The following is a 19,758-nucleotide window of genomic DNA, read 5'->3' as shown; positions in this document are numbered from 1 at the left end:
GACGTGGGCACCCAGGTGTGTCAGACACCTGGAGAACAAGCCTTTTCAGACGCTCAGGTAGAAAAGAAAGCCATTAGGGTGTGCCAGAGGCACAGGTGGAAGAGAAGGACAAAGAGAGGCCATTAAACTCGCTGTTGACAATTCTTTGTAGAGGGCATCGCTAATGCGACACGCTCGTTACTTGAAAACATATGATTTTTGTAATGCGTTGTGGGCACACAGCTGTGTCAAACACCTGGAGAACAAGCCATTAGGATGTGCCTTTCATCGCTAATGCGACACCCTCGTTACTTAAAAACATATGATTACTCGCACTTTGTGCTAATTACTGAAATGCTTATGAATTGACAAGAAATATTTTTACATCTGCACACCTGATTATAACACGTGTCTTTCTCCAAGAGTTGAGTGCTACTGACTTACGAAATGCCACATGACTATTGAATGATATTTTTATGCTTTGCTTTTCGGAATTGCTTATTTCATTTGATGTCTGGTTTCCAGCTGTGTAGCAGCATTGCTTTTATAAAATAAAATGCATTTGCTAATGTGAACACTTTCTGTCAACAGATCTATTAAATAATTATTTTATGATCCACATTCTTTAAAAAGGAGCACTTGGAAAGGAAAGAACAATACGAAGGAACTCGTAACAGTAAAACATGATTTTCTTTTCAAGTACATGGTAATATTTTTTTACAATAAGTTGTTATGGTGCACCACTTTAATTACATAGACATTAAGATGTGAATAGATATTTCCCTTGTCTGCATTGTTGTTTTTACTGTAATATTTTTTCTGCTTGCGCTATGTCATGTTTAGGTATAAGTTGCTGCTGTTTGTCAGGCATAGTGTTACTGAATTTGACTTTGTGTTACTCTTCTAAGCTAGTTTTTCTTGTTTCCTGCATTGCCTTATATTAGTTGTAATATTGCACTTGCTTTGCTAATTTATGCTGCTAGCTTTGCCAATTTGCATTTTTTGTCATTTCTGTTTGTGTTGATTTGTTGTCATGCTGCATTGCCTCGTCCCTTGGTATATATATCTGAGCTCAGTAGATTTAAGTTAGCTTAAGAGGGGGTAGACTATATAAGAAACTGACTATGGAGAATAGGTAAAGAATGCATTGCGAAGAAAGATTTGGGCCCCAATGAGTATTGTACAATCAGAAATAATTATTTTGAAAGAAATATGAATAGAATACAGGAACGAGGTATAGGTAGGATTTTCTTGGAAATAAATGATGAGGTAAGCAATGTGTGAACATATAAATACAGAAAGCATGCTTAGATAGAATTTTTGGTGGAAGCAAAGGTTGAAATAAGACGAACGATCTATGGAATGAAGGGAGATCTCCAAGCAAAATACTGCAGTAAAAGAAACCCTGTCCTTTCCTCTTTGCTGCTTTTTCCCAATATGTAATTGTGTGTTGTCCGTTCCATTTGTGTTATCCCACTATGTGTTTGGGTACCCGTGTGTATTTGTGTTTTTCCTGTCTTTATGTGTTTAGCTGATGAGAGCTATGTTGTAGAATTTTTCTAATACTCTGTTATTTTCTTTGTAAAGATGCTTAGACTTTATTTATTCTGTTTTAATGCTCATGTGTGAAGTTGAATTTTTAAAAGTGATTCTGATCTTTTATGTATGTACTCATGTCATCATTCCTGTAACACTGATGTATATGTTTATTTCTATTCTTTTGTAAAGCCCTATTACTACAAATATTATCTGTATTGTTATGTTTTTAATGATGTTTTTTGTACCTTTGTTATTGTATTCTTATGTTATATAACTGTAATTGACGCCAGTTAATCAAATTCAGCAACTTGTACGCATTCATTTCACTGCACACATTTCGGTTGGTCATACTATATGGACAATATGTGAGAAGTAGGGACTGAGAGTGTTTGCACGTGTGTTAATAATTCAGCAAGGGACTGGATAACAGCATTGCTGGTTCTAAGGACAATTCCAAAAACTTTGTGAGTGCACAAGTGGTGGTTATGGACTTGCTCTATTATCCGCAAGACTCTTCAATGGTGATTGTGCACCTGCACAGTCGCAACAGATGGCTGCTGGCCACTTCTACAAGGACTACAGTGGGTCTGCATCTCTGGTGGCCCACCAATACCAATACTCTCTACCAGGACCGCAGTGGGTCTGCTCTGTGATGACCTACCTACCAATATTCGCCAGAACTTCGAATGACTCTGCTGTGGGTTTGCTCTGTTGTGGCCCATTACCTGTCAGCATGTCAAGAGTCAGCACTGTCTTTCCGTTGGAAGGACAACACTACTTCTTCAAGACTGCATGGAAATCCACTACTTCTATGTGCAATTTCTTTTACTAATGAGACTTTGTGAAAAACAAAAACTGTAATTACTATTATGATGAACAATCTGGACTGTCTTTATTGACTGTGAAAAAAATTTTAGCTGTTGACCAACATTGTGTCAATAAGTGTGTGCATTTGATATCTTTGTGATTGTAATTATGAAAAATTTTTTCAAATCTGTATTGGCCAGTGCCCAACACCATTTGTAAAAATTTTTTGTGGGGAGCATGGGGGCTATGTAAGTTTGCTGTTTATGTTTTTATGTAAGTAGGCTGTTTATGTTTTCTTTATGTAAGTTTGCTGTTTATGTTTTTTTATTGGCAACGTTACGTAGCACTCTCTATATGAAAAGTTTGAATTGTTGTCTGCCATTGTTGTCATGAACTGCTATAGCTGGATGCGAACAGCGCGTAGCGCTGGGCAGTTGGAGGTGAGCCGCCAGCAGTGGTGGATGTGAGGAGAGAGATGGCGGAGTTTTGAAAAATGTCATGAACTGCTGTATATATTATGAATCTTGAGGTAAATACATTGTTTGTTCTCTATTAGAATCTTTCATTTGCTAAGACTATCAGTAGTTAGTACCTTCAGTAGTTTGAATCTTTTATTTAGCTGGCAGTAGTGGCGCTCGCTGTTTTGCAGTAGCTTGAGTAGCGAAGATTTTTGTGAGGTAAGTGATTTGTGAAAGGTATAGTTTAATGTTACTCAGGGCCATTCTTTTGCAGGGATTTTTGATAGTCAGATTGCGTTGCGCTAAAATTATTGTGTGCCAGGTTAAGCATAGTCTTGTACAATTGTTCTAAGTGGACATTTCATATGAAAAATTGTTCAAAGGGGACGTTTCAACAGCAAGTTCCCTTGCCGGTCTAGGAATGGTAGAACGATGGGTTTGATGACGGTTTGGATGTACCGTACACTATTCATTGTCCCCTCGACGATCACCAGTGGTGTACGGCCAGTGTAGGAGATCGCTCCCCACACCATGATGCCGGGTGTTGGCCCTGTGTGCCTCGGTCGTATGCAGTCCTGATTGTGGCGCTCATCTGCACGGCGCCAAACTTGCATACGACCATCATTGGCACCAAGGCAGAAGCGACTCTCATCGCTGAAGACGACACGTCTCCATTCGTCCCTCCATTCACGCCTGTCGCGACACCACTGGAGGCGGGCTGCACGATGTTGGGGCGTGAGCGGAAGACGGCCTAACGGTGTGCGGGACCGCAGCCCAGCTTCATGGAGACGGTTGCGAATGGTCCTCGCCGATACCCCAGGAGCAACAGTGTCCCTAATTTGCTGGGAAGTGGCGGTGCGGTCCCCTACGGCACTGCGTAGGATCCTACGGTATTGGCGTGCATCCGTGCGTCGCTGCGGTCCGGTCCCAGGTCGACGGGCACGTGCACCTTCCGCCGACCACTGGCGACAACATCGATGTACTGTGGAGACCTCACGCCCCACGTGTTGAGCAATTCGGCGGTACGTCCACCCGGCCTCCCGCATGCCCACTATACGCCCTCGCTCCACGTCCGTCAACTGCACATACGGTTCACGTCCACGCTGTCGCGGCATGCTACCAGTGTTAAAGACTGCGATGGAGCTCCGTATGCCACGGCAAACTGGCTGACACTGACGGCGGCGGTGCACAAATGCTGCGCAGCTAGCGCCATTCGACGGCCAACACCGCGGTTCCTGGTGTGTCCGCTGTGCCGTGCGTGTGATCATTGCTTGTACAGCCCTCTCGCAGTGTCCGGAGCAAGTATGGTGGGTCTGACACACCGGTGTCAATGTGTTCTTTTTTCCATTTCCAGGAGTGTATGTTTGGGCAGTTAACGTGTCAACGTCGGCAATCGTGCAGTGGTAGTCCATCATGTATTGAAGGAGAATTAAGTCCCTGGTCTCCGAAACCACAGAAATATCGTTACAACTGAGGAAGTTAAAATAATAAGTGAATTATAAATTTGCAGATCATGCATTTGAAATTTTTGGAAGTAGATTTAGAAGTCACCGTTGCCGGAAGGACTAGTTAAGTATCTTAAAAGTTATTGCTTATATCATAGGCTTTAACCCACTTCTAGGGCCACCATTTCATTATATGCATATATATTGAAGTTTCAATCTCTTTCGCATGAAATCATAGATGCCATTGTAAGACAGAGACATCTAGGGGCGCACTGAGTTACCTCTACGAATCTAATGTAGTGCACTGGAGAGTTCAAAGCAACAGTCGCCGCGGAGATTGTGTTACGAGATAGTAGGAGATTGTGACATGTGTTTTTTTTTATATTCCTATATAGCGGTCATATTCAGGAGGTCATTGATAGTGAAAGTGTGTGTATCTAAACCTATTGTAACTTAAATTTGAGTTTGTCCTTCTAGTGTTATGAACGGTTTTCAAACAATATGCACTGTTGATATAAATTGATTTCTTTTTAAGCTCATTTTTGCTTGCAGTTTAGGACCATAATTTGTTTCAGGCATTCTGAGATCACGGAAGTTTCGAAATGTGGTATCATGTATAGGAAAAACGAGAAATTGCTTTTAAATATATCTAATGAAATGAAGGGTTGTTGGGTATTCCAGTGCTTCCAAAGTGAAACCATAACTTTAAAACAATTGATTATTTATTTTTGGTTAATTACTATTTGTATTCGTTACTTAATATGATAATTAAGGTCAGTTTTACGAAAAAATCCGATGTGAAACCATCGCCTTAAAATAATAAACCAGTGTTTACTTTTTGCCAATTTCTTCTCGTATACGTTACTTACTATGGCGAAAGGACAATTATGAGAAAAAAATTAAAAGTAATTTTTTTTTTGTTGGGACTCAAAATGAGTTGACATGTGCACCATGTCTGTAATAAAGAGATGGCTCTTTTCGATATTCCATAGAACAATGTTAAGAATTAAACTCTAGTGTTGCGCCTGGTAATGCTCAAGATCTAAACCGACTCGTCGCAGTAACATTATGTGCCACTTTCTAATTTTAGCGAATGAGCAAGACAATATTGAACTCTACTGTGGTTGAAAATTTCTGTAGTTAATGGATATAGTATCTCCAACTAAGTATCACAGAGATACATCGTGATCTCAAGTGGGAATCCCTGGAGGGAAGATGACGCTCTTTTCGTGAGGCGCTATTGTGAAAAAGGCTTACATAGGCACATTATCTTTGACTTTCGTCTATAAGCTGCTTCTAGTCTCAGCAGCACATCGATGCAACTGCTCAGTCGTGAGTTGTGCTGTAATACGTTAACACTTGTTCGCATCTCTCGTCACGGAAATGGAACTGCATGGTATTGCGCAACGGTATGCCATTTCTTTTTGGTTAAATTGGGTGAAAACGCGACGACAACTTACGGTAAGCTTCAGAAGGCTTTTGGAGAGGAGGTTATGTCAAGAGCTCACGTTTTTCGTTGGTATAAAATGTTTAGTAAAGGCAGAACGAATGTTGAAGATGAAGACTGCAGTGGGCGAAATGCATGCTTGTGTGCTTCTTTGATTCCAAGGGAATTGTTCATAAAGAGTGGGTGCCTCCTGGACAAACAGTTAACCAATATTACTACAAAGAAATTTTAGAAATACTGGGTAAAAGAGTTCTTCGTGTTCGTGCCAACATTGCTGATAGTTGGATTCTGCATCACAATAATGCGCCATCCCATACTGCTCTGTCAGTACAGCAATTTTTAACCTCAAAACTACCACAGCCACCTTATTCACCAGATATCGCTCTGTGCGACTTTTTTCTATTTCCAAGAGTCAAAACGGCGGTCAAGGGACACCATTTTCAAACAATACAAGATATCGAAAAAGCTGTGACGAGGGTCTTGGAGGATATTACAGAAGATGAGTTCCAGAAATGTTACCATCAATGGCAGAAGCGCTGGAAAAAGTGTGTGCAATCAGAAGGGAACTACTTTGAAGGAGACAACACTAAACTTGACTAAAACAGTAAGCAACAGTTTTTTTTCACAACAGTCTCAATACTTTATTGTCGCACCTCACAAACGTTCGTTTCTCCCTCGCTCCATTTGCCATTGGAACGGCAAAGAAAGTAGCTAGTAGTGATACAAGGAACACTTCCCCACATACTGTACGATGACTTGCGGGATATGTATGCAGATGTAGGTGTAAATATAAAAATAACATGATTACTATTGTAATTTTGACTTATCTGTTTGCATTATAAACAATTAAGCCAACTTCCCCCCTAATTTCATAAGCACTCCATGGTTACTGAATAATAATGATCTGATTTGAAAGTCTATGAACAGATCACATCCGCGCAATTTATTTATCGAAATATGAATTCTAACAATAAAAGTCCATGAAATGATCCCACATACTTTTTAACAACAATGTATTCAAATGCGTATCTCAATACAACTGTAGCACGATGGTGCAGCTTGAGACAATATGGCTTGGTAATACACCACAGTAATTAAACACTTCTCTTTGAATGATGCTGCCGCCATTTGACTGTAACAGTTTTATTATATTGTTGTACAGTACAGATTTCAACGTTGTACAACAATAAAATAAAATTTATTACAATCGAATGGCGCAGCTTCATTCAAAATATTACCACGACAGTGGATCTAGTCAAAACATAAATCATCAAAAGTAATGATGGTTCAAATGGCTCTGAGCACTATCGGACTTAACATCTATGGTCATCAGTCCCCTAGAACTTAGAACTACTTAAACCTAACTAACCTAAGGACATCACACACATCCATGCCCGAGGCAGGATTTGAACCTGCGACCGTAGCAGTCGCGCGGCTCCGGACTGAGCGCCTAGAACCGCTAGACCACCGCGGCCGGCAAAAGTAACGAAATAAATCAATTACAGACTCTCATTTCAAATCATTACAGGTAGCATCAAAATATACAGATCATAATGAAAAAAATCAATCTCATCAATAATAGTGCAAAATTTATGACAGATTGTTAGTATGTCTATAAGTATAATATGTGTATTATGACTGGCTAAAGATGCAAATTTCAAAGGTAAAAGTCATATCAAATTCTACTTCTTAAATTCGCATCAGTCATGTCAAATACTCTGAGCAGTGATTAACAATTTCTGTTGGTATTTACCTGAGAGATGTTAACAATGATAAGAGTGTGGTTAGAGAATTTATTGCAGTCAGATAACATTAAGCAAACTGCATGATACATAACCGTTTCCTGATTGTAAAGCTGCGCCATGGTTTAAAGTAGGTGTTACTGGCTGAATAAAACTAGCTTTCCGGTCACGGTTGTAATGGCCTTCCTTCGCATATACTGGCGTACTGGTGCACTCATATCTTCTTATGAGCTCTGCACAGGCCATGACATAGCGTCTGTGTTTTAAAAGTTGTTGAGATGTTTGCATGTGGCAGAAAAAGTGAGAAACTTTACTATACTGGTATTCCGAATAGAATAAACCGCAGAGCTACCACTCTCCTCTGAGGAATATACAACACAAAAATGCTAATCAGCTAATAGTACAAGTTAAATATGAAGTGAGAGAGACTGTGGCTGAGTTTTTATTTAGGAAAGAGAAGATAGCAAGTGAATAGGAAGAAGAATAATAGAAGCGATCTGGGGTCTTTTGGAAACTATACAGAATTTTCAAATGTATACCTCCGAGAGGGCTAAAAAGGAAAGCTTACGCTCGATGTCTATTAACATATTTGAATTAATGGCAGTGGGACATGAAAGTCTAATGCGAAAACGGTGAAAAATGTAGTGTTGTTCATCAAGCAGCACAAAGAGAATCATATTCGGTGTTATTATGAAGTATAAGGGAACTAACAAAGCTATTTGGGGCACAGAGTGTTGGGAAGGGTGACAGAGGACGGTGAGGCGTAATCATGGTTGTAATAAAAATTAAATTGAGGTCAGCGGGACAGGAGGTCAAGTGAATGTAATGTGGACGCTCCTAGAATTACAGGGTAGTTATAACTAATCTTTTGCCACTTGAGCCAATGGAAAACTATTGGCTGTATGGGTGCCCACCTTTATAGGAATGATATTCACAATGTGCGCTGCAGAATCTGTGTGTCACGGCTTGCCGTTAGACGCCGGTACTGGTACGGCGACAACGGCTGAAATACAAACATCAGTGCACATTGCAGCTGCGGATGCCGTTAGTCAAGAAGGTACTTGAGTATTGCTCATCAGTGTGGGATCCGTACCAGGTCGGGTTGACAGAGGAGACAGAGAAGATCCAGAGAAGGGCTGCGCGTTTCGTCACAGGGTTATCTGGTAAGCGTGATAGCGTTACGGAGATGTTTAGCAAACTCAAGTGGCAGACTCTGCAAGAGAGGCGCTCTGCATCGCGGTGTAGCTTGTTGTCCAGGTTTCGAGAGGGTGCGTTTCTGGATGACGTATCGAATATATTGCTTCCCCCCCACTTATACCTCCCGAGGAGATCACGAATGTAAAATTAGACAGATTCGAGCGCGCACGGAAGCTTTCCGGCATTTGTTCTTCCCGCGAACCATACGCGACTGGAACATGAAAGGGAGGTAATGGCAGTGGCACGTAAAGTGCCCTCCGTCATACACCGTTGGGTGGCTTGCGGAGTATAAATGTAGATGTAGAGCAAGGCCTTCCTCGCAACAAAAAAAAAAAAAAAAAAAAAAAAAAAAGTGAAGCAACATGGAGCGAGTCATTAGTGACAGGTGCGATCGGTCGGAAAATCACTGTGAAAATAAGAAAAATGTTTTATTTGTAACAGTTAACTACAACTTTCAGCTACTTCTCTACATAGTCGCCGCTCCAACTTGTGTACCTGTTATAGAACGCAGCCGCCTGTGCTTCCCATCAATTCTCTACGCTGGTCTACAGTTCGTTGTCTGTGCCAGAACGTTGTCTTCATTGTCAGCGGTTCGCTTGAACAGAGATGAAACTCAGGGGGAGCCAATTACGGGCTTCATTGTGGGTGATCAGACACTTCCCATCGAAAACGCTGCCGGATCATCTTTATAGTCTCTTGAGGGTGCGGTCGGCAATTGTCATGAAGAAGGAAATGCTTGACAGTTATATTATGCGGGCTGAATGAGACCAGGTGAAATCTCTTACCAGGCCCTCACACTAGCGGTAGACACTATTTTATAGGCTTTACGTGCTCATTGTGTGCTCCGAACTGAAAAGAGCGACGTGCAGACTAGAAACACTGCCCAACACATCTGAGCAAAGCTTCATCGGATTTTCACTGTGGTTTACATTTCGCGCCTGATCGGACCTTACTTTCCGAATAGCTGTCGTATATTGTTGAAGATATGTATCTAGAAGTCTCGAAGCCGTTGTCCAATCATGGAGTTGAATGACTGGTGAAGTTCAGACACGAATTTTGTGTTGGAAAGCAACTATTTTAGTGGCTGTCTCCTAAATAATTTCCTCTTGTTAATTAAAAATATTATTGGAGGTTTCTTACTCTAATTTCTGGCATAAAGCGCACACTATGACGTCATCACTCTTTGGCGTCCATCGATTGATCGCCATCCGAACTCCGCCTAGTTTTTGCACGTGAAGAACAATGTAGGAATGGTATTTGTAAGACAAATACGACAAACTTCACCACTTCCAAAGTGAAAAGTTCAAATGAACGTAAACAAATTGTAGTGGCGACTTAAACCGTACTGGACGTCAGATATAACTTTTTTGGTGTTGGTCACCTGTTAGATAATGAAGGACAGGTATGTACCAATGGTGGTACAGTTATTGAGGAACAAACCAAATTGAGGAAATGTCAGACGAGTGAGGGAGTGTGGAAAAGAGTTGAAATGAAAATTACATCATCCAATTCTTTAGCATTTGATTAAGTGGCTTGCAGTCTATTAAGGAACACACAGTGAACATCCCAACTAGAAAAGTTCTTGGGTTAGCACGAGACAGACATAACGAGTTGGTTGTATGACGTGAGATTTCGGTGTTGTAGATAAGATTCTCTGCTAATTACATGCACTCGGATTAGGTTTTTGTGCAATTCTCATTCTGAGGAGAGTTGAGATTCTTAGCACCATAAAAGACGTAGCGTGGAACGGTTGGTTGGGACGTCCAGAGCTTTAATTTCAGCCGCCAAATTAGAAAAATTTTTCACCTACAATGACACCTTTTCTTCGTGATGTACGCAAGATTTTTAGGCGTCTATATGTTTAGTGTAGGGGAGTGCAATGAGTGTGGACGTAGAGTGTTGTATCAAGTTTGTGTTGTGTGATAACGACAGAGGGAGAGTTTGAAACCCAGCAATGGCACGTAGTCTAATCAGTTCGAATATCATCAAGCAACCATCAGGGTTAACATCCGCATCCAATAGATGTACCACCGTCAATAGCCTCACATTGCCTTAATGCATTAACTACTGCAGAGAGGTTTAAAATTTAATCCACGACATTAGTGTAAAGTCTAGTGATGGAGGACTTCACGCCATCACCTTCCCTCCTCAAATAGCACCCGTGAAAATTTTTTCCACCATCAGGAATCGAACCAGTTACGTTTGAGTCGACAGTCACTGCACTATAGGGTGTCGATGAACTGGACTATGGAGCCATGTTTAGTACAAAGACAGTCTTGTTGTTGATCTTAGGATGTTGGAAAAAGCAGACATGCAGTGATTAGGGTATTGGATTATTCCTCAGAGAGTTTATTTGTAGATTTCTAGTGTCATTTCTTGCAAATGCTGGGATGTTTCTTTCTATGCCACAACCAATTCAAAATCCTTACCCACAGAGTCACAGTTTATATTGTTTGTACCCACACTGAGGACAACAGGGCTATGCAGAGCATAACTGAGGACAACATGGGAAATAAGGAATAAATGCAGATAAAGTTTACTAGGGACCAGTTTTAAAAAGTAAATTACTCATAATATATTTTATAGGGTATAGAGAGGGTGTTAAGGGTATAAGTGCAGATGTTTTTATCGGTACTGAAGATAGTGCACTGAACAGCATTATATATGTATTTACTTAATTTGCAGACTAATAATTAGAGCTATTAGGTTAGTATGTTTTAGGCTGGTTAGAGCCTACAGGTATATGTGGAAAGAACTAGCCATTAATGCTTACTTTCCCCTGGGCAGCAGATCAGTGTTGAAGTGTGGATGCATGGATGCAGAATGGTTAGGCTACACTGCGGGGCATAGTCCACTTAGGGGTGCACTTACGACCATGCAGAAAAAAAGCAGGTAGTAAATTACATGATGCATTTGCAGGAAACCTATTAGACACAGAAAAAAACAATTAACACACCCAAGTTGATACATATGAAGATACCAATGAACAAAATAGCCGCCTTTATACCCCTAACGCCCTGCATAAAGCGGACTGTATGTTTATGTCTGGAATCTCCTACCAAACCCCTAGAACAGTTTCAGCCTAATTTGGCACAGAAACGGCAGGCCTTACAAGCATCAGCACTGTGGGGTGTACTACTTCCTAGCTCCAGTAGGAGTGGAGATAAAAAGTATGTTCTTTCTTTGCAGACCCTGGCATATAGGAAGTCCTGTGCAACAGACAAGTCTTGTGGGAACGGGGTACCCGCCTGCCAAATCAACCCTCTTTGCAGGGAAGCATACATATGTGGGGTAAGAAACGATTTTCTGGGTCCCGACAAGCAGGCTGCTCTACATGACAGTCATGTTGGTATAGTGTGGAAGTTCTGTACAACAGGCAGATTGTGTGAGAATGGTATTGGTCTGCCAGAACAACCTGCTCTGCAGGTCAGCATACATATTTGAGGCGAAAAACGGTTTCCTGGATCCTGACATGCAGGCTGCCCCACACGACAGTCATGTTGGTGTAGTATCAGCCTGGTCTATCGCCCTGCTTTACATGACGACCTGTATGTCAGAGAAAAATACGTGATTTTCAAACCCTTGACGTGTAGCTTGCAGAGCATGACAGACCTGTTGTTGGAGCAGCTTATTAAACTCTATTGTATGGGCAATGTGCCAATGAGCATGTCTGGTGCCAGGTTGAGAGGGATAGAAGGGGAGCTGGAGAAAGCGAGGAGGAAAGAAAATGGAGAAAGAGAGAGAGAGAGAGAGAGAGAGAGAGGGAGAGAGAGAGAGAGAGTGAGAGAAGGAGGAGAGGAGGAGGAGAAGATGCATGAGGTAGGGGTAGTGAGCAGTGGGTAGGTGGAAAAGGAAGAGGGGGAGTTAGACAGTGGTAGATGGGGGGAAGATATGATCAGAGGGATGGGCAGAGGAAATGAACGAAGAGTGGGGGAAGTGGAGATGAAGAATGTTGTTCAAATGTGTGTGAAATCTTATGGGACTTAACTGCTAAAGTCATCAGTCCCTAAGCTTACACACTACTTAACGTAAATGATCCTAAGGACAAACACACACCCATACCCGAGGGAGGACTCGAACCTCCGCCGGGACCAGCCGCACAGTCCATGACTGCAGCGCTTCAGACCGCTCGGCTAATCCCGCGCGGCAGGAGATGAAGAGACAGAGTTACTGGGGAGGAGGAGATGGAGAAACAGAGGTGACAGAATAAGGTGGACAGATCGAGGAAGGGTTGGACACTGAGAGTAGGAGGATGAGGTGTTTTCAGTGAATATATGGAAGGCATATGTGGGTGAAGCCATGGGCAAAGACTGTTCACCAATATTCTGTAACTGTTAGATTAGTGTTAGTGTTGTTTTTAACGTCCCGTCGACAACGAGGTCATTAGAGACGGAGCGCAAGCTCGGGTTAGGGAAGGATGGGGAAGGAAATTGGCCGTGCCCTTTGAAAGGAACCATCCCGGCATTTACCTGAAACGATTTAGGGAAATCACGGAAAACCTAAATCAGGATGGCTGGAGACGGGATTGAACCGTCGTCCTCCCGAATGCGAGTCCAGTGTACTAACCACTGCGCCACCTCGCTCGGTTTCTGTAACTGAAACCTACTTTTGGGTTGTACATATTTCGGGGAGCAATTCTACACCTTTCAATCATTACATTAGCAATGGAAACCGGTGTGACAAAATCGAGCTCAGGGGGAAAACCGACGGTTCCAAATATGTACAAAAACGCAGTTTATTATTTCTACGGATTGAAATATTTGAAAAATCATGCAAGAATTCCTATTGTACAAAGATTAAGATTTTTTTTTTAAGTTTGAAAGTAACTGTGTACATCACTTACAAGCTGTAACAGTGAGGAAAGCACATCACTCATATGATATTAATGAGTAGTAGTCTTGGGCTTCAGGGCAGCTCAATATTTTGACCTCCTGAGTTTAGAGTCACGTTTTGCAGAAAATCTGAAAAAGCACCCTCTGTAGGGTTCAATAAAAGAGCAATGGCAGTTACACAGTATTGTAGGTACAGCTTCTTCTGCGTATGATCATGACTTGTTTAAGGTGGTAGAATTTCGTTTTATTGTAGTGTATCGGCCATTGCTACCCGATACCTTCCTGATTGCTTCGTTACTGCTAGGGAATAATAGCAAAAACAATAACACTGAGAATGTGGTTTATGTTCGGACTGAAGTGTCTTTGTAACGTGCTAAGCGCAGGTTGGCGTACGAAAAACCAGAGAGTTTCCACTAGTAGTTGGATGCAATATGACATCTTCAGGCATGCCTCCTTTTCGCCCAACAAGCACGGGACTGGAGATTTTTTCACTGTGTGTGTATGTCACAGCAGTATACTGTATATGTGTATCCCAACCTTATTTACAGGGCTATTACAAATCATTCAAGCGATTTCATAAATTCACTGTAGCTCCATTCATTGACATATGGTCACAACACACTACAGATACGTAGAAAAACTCATAAAGTTTTTTTCGGCTGAAGCCGCACTTCAGGTTTCTGCCGCCAGAGCGCTCGAGAGCGCAGTGAGACAAAATGCCGACAGGAGCCGAGAAAGCGTATGTCGTGCTTGAAATGCACTCACATCAGTCTGTCATAACAGTGCAACGACACTTCAGGACGAAGTTCAACAAAGATCCACCAACTGCTAACTCCATTCGGCGATGGTATGCGCAGTTTAAAGCTTCTGGATGCCTCTGTAAGGGGAAATCAACGGGTCGGCCTGCAGTGGGCGAAGAAATGGTTGAACGCGAGCGGGCAAGTTTCACGCGTAGCCCGCGGAAGTCGACGAATAAAGCAAGCAGGGAGCTAAACGTACCACAGCCGACGGTTTGGAAAATCTTACGGAAAAGGCTAAAGCAGAAGCCTTACCGTTTACAATTGCTACAAACCGATGGATCGGTCGTGGTGGAGATCATGATCAGCAATTCATGTCATGGCCTCCACGCTCTCCCGACTTAACCCCATGCGATTTCTTTCTGTGGGGTTATGTGAAAGATTCAGTGTTTAAACCTCCTCTACCAAGAAACGTGCCAGAACTGCGAGCTCGCATCAATGATGCTTTCGAATTCATTGATGGGGACATGCTGCGCCGAGTTTGGGAGGAGCTTGATTATAGGCTTGATGTCTGCCGAATCACTAAAGGGGCACATATCGAACATTTGTGAATGCCTAAAAAAACTTTTTGAGTTTTTGTATGTGTGTGCAAAGCATTGTGAAAATGTCTCAAATAATAAAGTTATTGTAGAGCTGTGAAATCGCTTCAATCATTTATAATAACCCTGTATGTGAAGAGCAACTGTTCATTGTAATATGCAGGACTTAAGTTACATGGATGGAGCATAAAATTACTGACAAAAAAGGGGATTTCTCGTGTGGGCTTGATATTCCATAATTATCTACAAGTAGTGCGATGACTGTCTGCAGCTCGTGGTCTTGCGGTAGCGTTCTCGCTTCCCGCGCACGAGGTCCCGGGTTCGATTCCCGGCGGGGTCAGGGATTTTTCCTGCCTCGTGATGACTGGGTGTTGTTGTGTCGTCTTAATCATCATCATTCATCGCCATTACGGTTGGAGGAAGGCAATGGCAAATCAACTCCACTAGGACTTTGCCTAGTATAGCGGTGCGGGTCTCCCGCATCGTCCCCTACGCTCCTCGGAGTATGGGACATCATCATCATCATCATCATCATCAGTGCGATGACTAATATTGTAGACGCTATCGCTATTTACCCATCACTCCAACTTCTTACTGTTCACATGCCTTCTTTGGTAGTATGAGGAAATCGATAATAATGGCAACAGTGAGTCGAACAATTATCGGAAGGCGAATTACCGTGTACGGCTAGCGGCACACCTAACGGCGTTTATCGAGGCGCTGGGCAGACAGCGCCGCACCCCAGGGCAGGCCACAATTAACCCGTCGGCGCACGCGCAGCGCGGTGTCCGCCAGTGCGCATGCGCCCACGCGCGGGGCGCGCCGCTTTTGTTCCCGGACGGGCCGTCCGGCTCTGATTGAGGCAGTAATGGCGGACGCGCCGCGAGATTGTATCAGCGCCGGCGGGCGCTCCCCTGTCCCGCCCCCTCGCAGTCCGAAATTTGAATATGAAATACGCGCACGCGCGCCGCGGCGCCACAACGTGAGATGTGACGGCGCCTCGCAGCGATCCTCCTTTGTGCCAAAGGCCAGACGACCAGTTCAAAATAATTTACGAATTTATTGACAGGTCGTTAGCGCACACTGACTGCTGAAAAGCGAGAATGGTTTTTATGTAATTAATTACGGGCCTTTTGAGTTTTAGCGCCGCCCACCACTTCCCTTTCTCGTTCGCCGGCGCACTTTCCGTTGTGTTCCCCGCAGAAGGCGCCTGTTCCGATGTCCGACAGCGCCGACACGGAGGTATTAATTGTTTTCGTGCCGATAAGGATTTAATATTAGATTAGACCGTTGTGTACTCCGACAGACAATAATAGTTTTAATGATCTCCGTCTCGCCTCCTTTGCATACGACGCGTATCGCCGCCGCAATCAGCGGGGTTTCCTCCGCGTCCGTTTTATTGTTACGCTGGCGCCATTATAGGCGTCGGCAATGGATGAGAACAGTAACTGGAGAGATGTTTGATTTACAGCGAGTGTTAATGTACACTGCTAGCCGGGCGGAAGGCAACATGACACGGCTGTACGAGTGCGCCTGAGGGCACTTGTTTAAAGCCGTTCTTTAGCCGGTCCTTTTGATGACACAGCCTAACAAGTTAAATTGCTTTTTTGATGATTGCTTTCTGGATGTTATATGTAGATGCACAAAAACCAGTAGCGATGTAGACATGCGCGCCATCTGGTCGAAAATGCTAAATCTCTATGAAAACCGCCACTGAATATTCATCTTGAAGTTGAATATCTTTGTTGTGTCCGAGTTTGCTTACACATAAATTGGGTTTTGTAAGGTTTCACCTTGAGCAGACACAGTTTCTCTTGGATTTTTGTCCAGTCATGTCTCGCTGAAACTACAGCATCTTCTGAATGTTTTCTTTCTTTTTTACTATTAAATAATGGAGAAAATTGCTTATTATTGTCTGCACACATAACATTTAAGTTCTTAAGGAAAATATATACAAGCTGAAAAAAGACATTTTACATTGCAGCAAGACCTTGTACATTTTTTTTTTTTTTAAAGAAGAAGAGTAAACTCTACATCCTGCAATGTAGTGAAACCCCTCAGAACAGCAGATTGACCCCGTAACCTGGTGGTACGAACCCAACACCTTTACAAAATTAGCTTAACTGTCCAGCAAACTAAGCAAAATCCACGACTTCCGATTATCAAATGCTTTCGAACATAGCCGTCTGTTCACCAACTCATGTAGTCCAGAGTATAGAGTTTTCCTTCGTTAAAGAACTATGATAAGCTTCTAGAAGCAAGTGTAAAGAACTGTCATATGCTTCTAGAAGCAAGTGTATGTACTAAGTTTCTTGTGTCACGTATAAAAATTTTTTCTTGTGGCATGGCATGTCTCGAAACTGACCTCTCTATCAAAATTGGAAATTTTATAGTCTTACCCACACAAAGATAAATGTCTGCAGAAACCAGCGCTAGTTAAATTACTTCTTCGGATAGAGTTTGTTCACGACCTTTGTCAAATAAATATGAAGCTTGACTCGAAGCAAATTTGTGTTAAACAATATCCGAACCAATGACGACCTAAAACACCGCTTAAAATCTTTATAACGAAATACTACAATACAATAGAAATTCGAAGTAGTAATTACTTGTAAATATTTCTACAGCAAAATATCAATATGTCTCGACTGAAAAAAATTATTGCACACTACTGGTCCATCCTGGAATATTCGATTGATAGATTTTCCAGAAGAAAAAAAAAAGTGTGAAATCTTATGGGACTTAACTGTTAAGGTTATCAGTCCCTAAGCTTACACACTACTTAATCTAAATCATCCTAAGGACAAACACACACACCCATGCCCGAGGGAGAATTCGAACCTCCGCCGGGACCAGCCGCACAGTCCATGACTGCAGCGCCTGAGACCGCTCGGCTAATTCCGCGCTGCTTTCCAGAAGAAATAGGACTCTCTGTTTCATTGTTATATTGTTAACAAAAGTGCGCATTCCAAGTATAAATCAGTTGTGCGAGCCTAAAAGAAGAGGAAAATATGGAAATTTGTGGTACGGACTATGGGACCAAACTGCAGATGATGCTGTGGTGTACCGAGAGGTTGTAACAATGGAAAATTGTACTGAAATGCAGGAGGATCTGCAGCGAATTGACGCATGGTGCAAGGAATGGCAATTGAATCTCAATGTAGACAAGTGTAATGTGCTGCGAATATACAGAAAGATAGATCCTTTATCATTTAGCTACAAAATAGCAGGTCAGCAACTGGAAGCAGTTAATATCATAAATTATCTGGGAGTACGCATTAGGAGTGATTTAAAATGGAATGATCATATAATGTTGATCGTCGGTAAAGCAGATGCCAGACTGAGATTCATTGGAAGAATCCTAAGGAAATGCAATCCGAAAACAAAGGAAGTAGGTTACAGTACGCTTGTTCGCCCACTGCTTGAATATTGCTCAGCAGTGTGGGATCCGTACCAGATAGGGTTGATAGAAGAGATGGAGAAGATCCAACGGAGAGCAGCGCGCTTCGTTACAGGATCATTTAGTAATCGCGAAAGCGTTACGGAGATGATAGATAAACTCCAGTGGAAGACTCTGCAGGAGAGACGCTCAGTAGCTCGGTACGGGCTTTTATTGAAGTTTCGAGAACATACCTTCACCGAAGAGTCAAGCAGTATATTGCTCCCTCCTACGTATATCTCGCGAAGAGACCATGAGGATAAAATCAGAGAGATTAGAGCCCACACAGAGGCATACCGACAATCCTTCTTTCCACGAACAATACGAGACTGGAATAGAAGGGAGAACCGATAGAGGTACGGAAGGTACCCTCCGCCACACACCGTCAGGTGGCTTGCGGAGTATGGATGTAGATGTAGATGTAGAAGTCATCGGTCCCTAGGCTTACGCACTACTTAATCTAACTTAAACAGACTTGTGCTAAGGACAAAACACACACCCATGCCCGAGGGAGGACTCGAACCTACGACGGGGGGAGCCTCGGGAACCGCTACAAGACGCCTCAGACCGCACGGCTACGCGGCGCGGCACAACAAGACGAATGTGGTCAGAGTGGGGAGGGGTCATCGGAACGGAGGTGGTCTGAAATTAAAAACCATCGAACTGTAGTATCTTCTTGGTACTTGGAATACAGTAGGATTCCCCTGCCGGCAGAAGTAAAGGCCAAAGGCTGACTGCCTGTCTAGATGGTTGAATAAAACACTGGAATAGGCAGCATTAGAAAACATTTCACTTTCGTGTGGCTGGTGGAGGACCCTGGAGCTCAGATAACTATCCGCAACGTAGAATGACACGGGAGTGTCTCCCTCTGCCCTCTACACCCCAGGACATGGCCTGCAGCAACCACGTGGCTACTTTGTCGCGCCTCCGTATTGGCTAGCCGTGGCGACACCCGTAGCCGGTTTGTTCAGCAAAGTACGTGGAGGCCGTGCGGTTCTAAGCGCTTCAGTTTGGAACCGCGTGACCGCTATGGTCGCAGGTTCGAATCCTGCCTCGGGCATGGATGTGTGTGATGTCCTTAGGTTAGTTAGGTTTAATTAGTTCTAAGTTCTAGGGGACTGATGACCTCAGAAGTTAAGTCCCATAGTGCTCAGAGCCATTTGAACCATTTTTGAAAGTACGTGGAGGCGTAGCCTGTCAGCAACGCTTACCGGAATAAACTTCTCTTCCTCACAGTCGGTCTGGGTTGGCACGTAGGTATTGTGAGAACTTCTCCTGCACCTGTTGAAACGTCCCCTTTGAACAATTATACAAGACTATGCTTAAACTGACACACAATATTTTTAGCGCAACGCAATCTGACTTTCAAAAATCCCTACAAAAGAATGGCCCTGACTAACATTAACCTATACCTATCACAAATCACTTACCTCACCAAAAATCTTCGTTACTCGAACTACTGCAAGACAGCGAGCGCCACTACTGCCAGCTAAATAAAAGATTCAAATTACTGAAGGCACTAACTACCGATAGGCAT

This window comes from Schistocerca cancellata, chromosome 5 (assembly GCF_023864275.1).
Source record: "Schistocerca cancellata isolate TAMUIC-IGC-003103 chromosome 5, iqSchCanc2.1, whole genome shotgun sequence".
NCBI classification, from domain to species: Eukaryota; Metazoa; Arthropoda; class Insecta; order Orthoptera; family Acrididae; genus Schistocerca; species Schistocerca cancellata.
The sequence above is the reverse complement of the archived record's forward strand: the minus strand, read 5'-3'. Positions refer to the sequence as shown.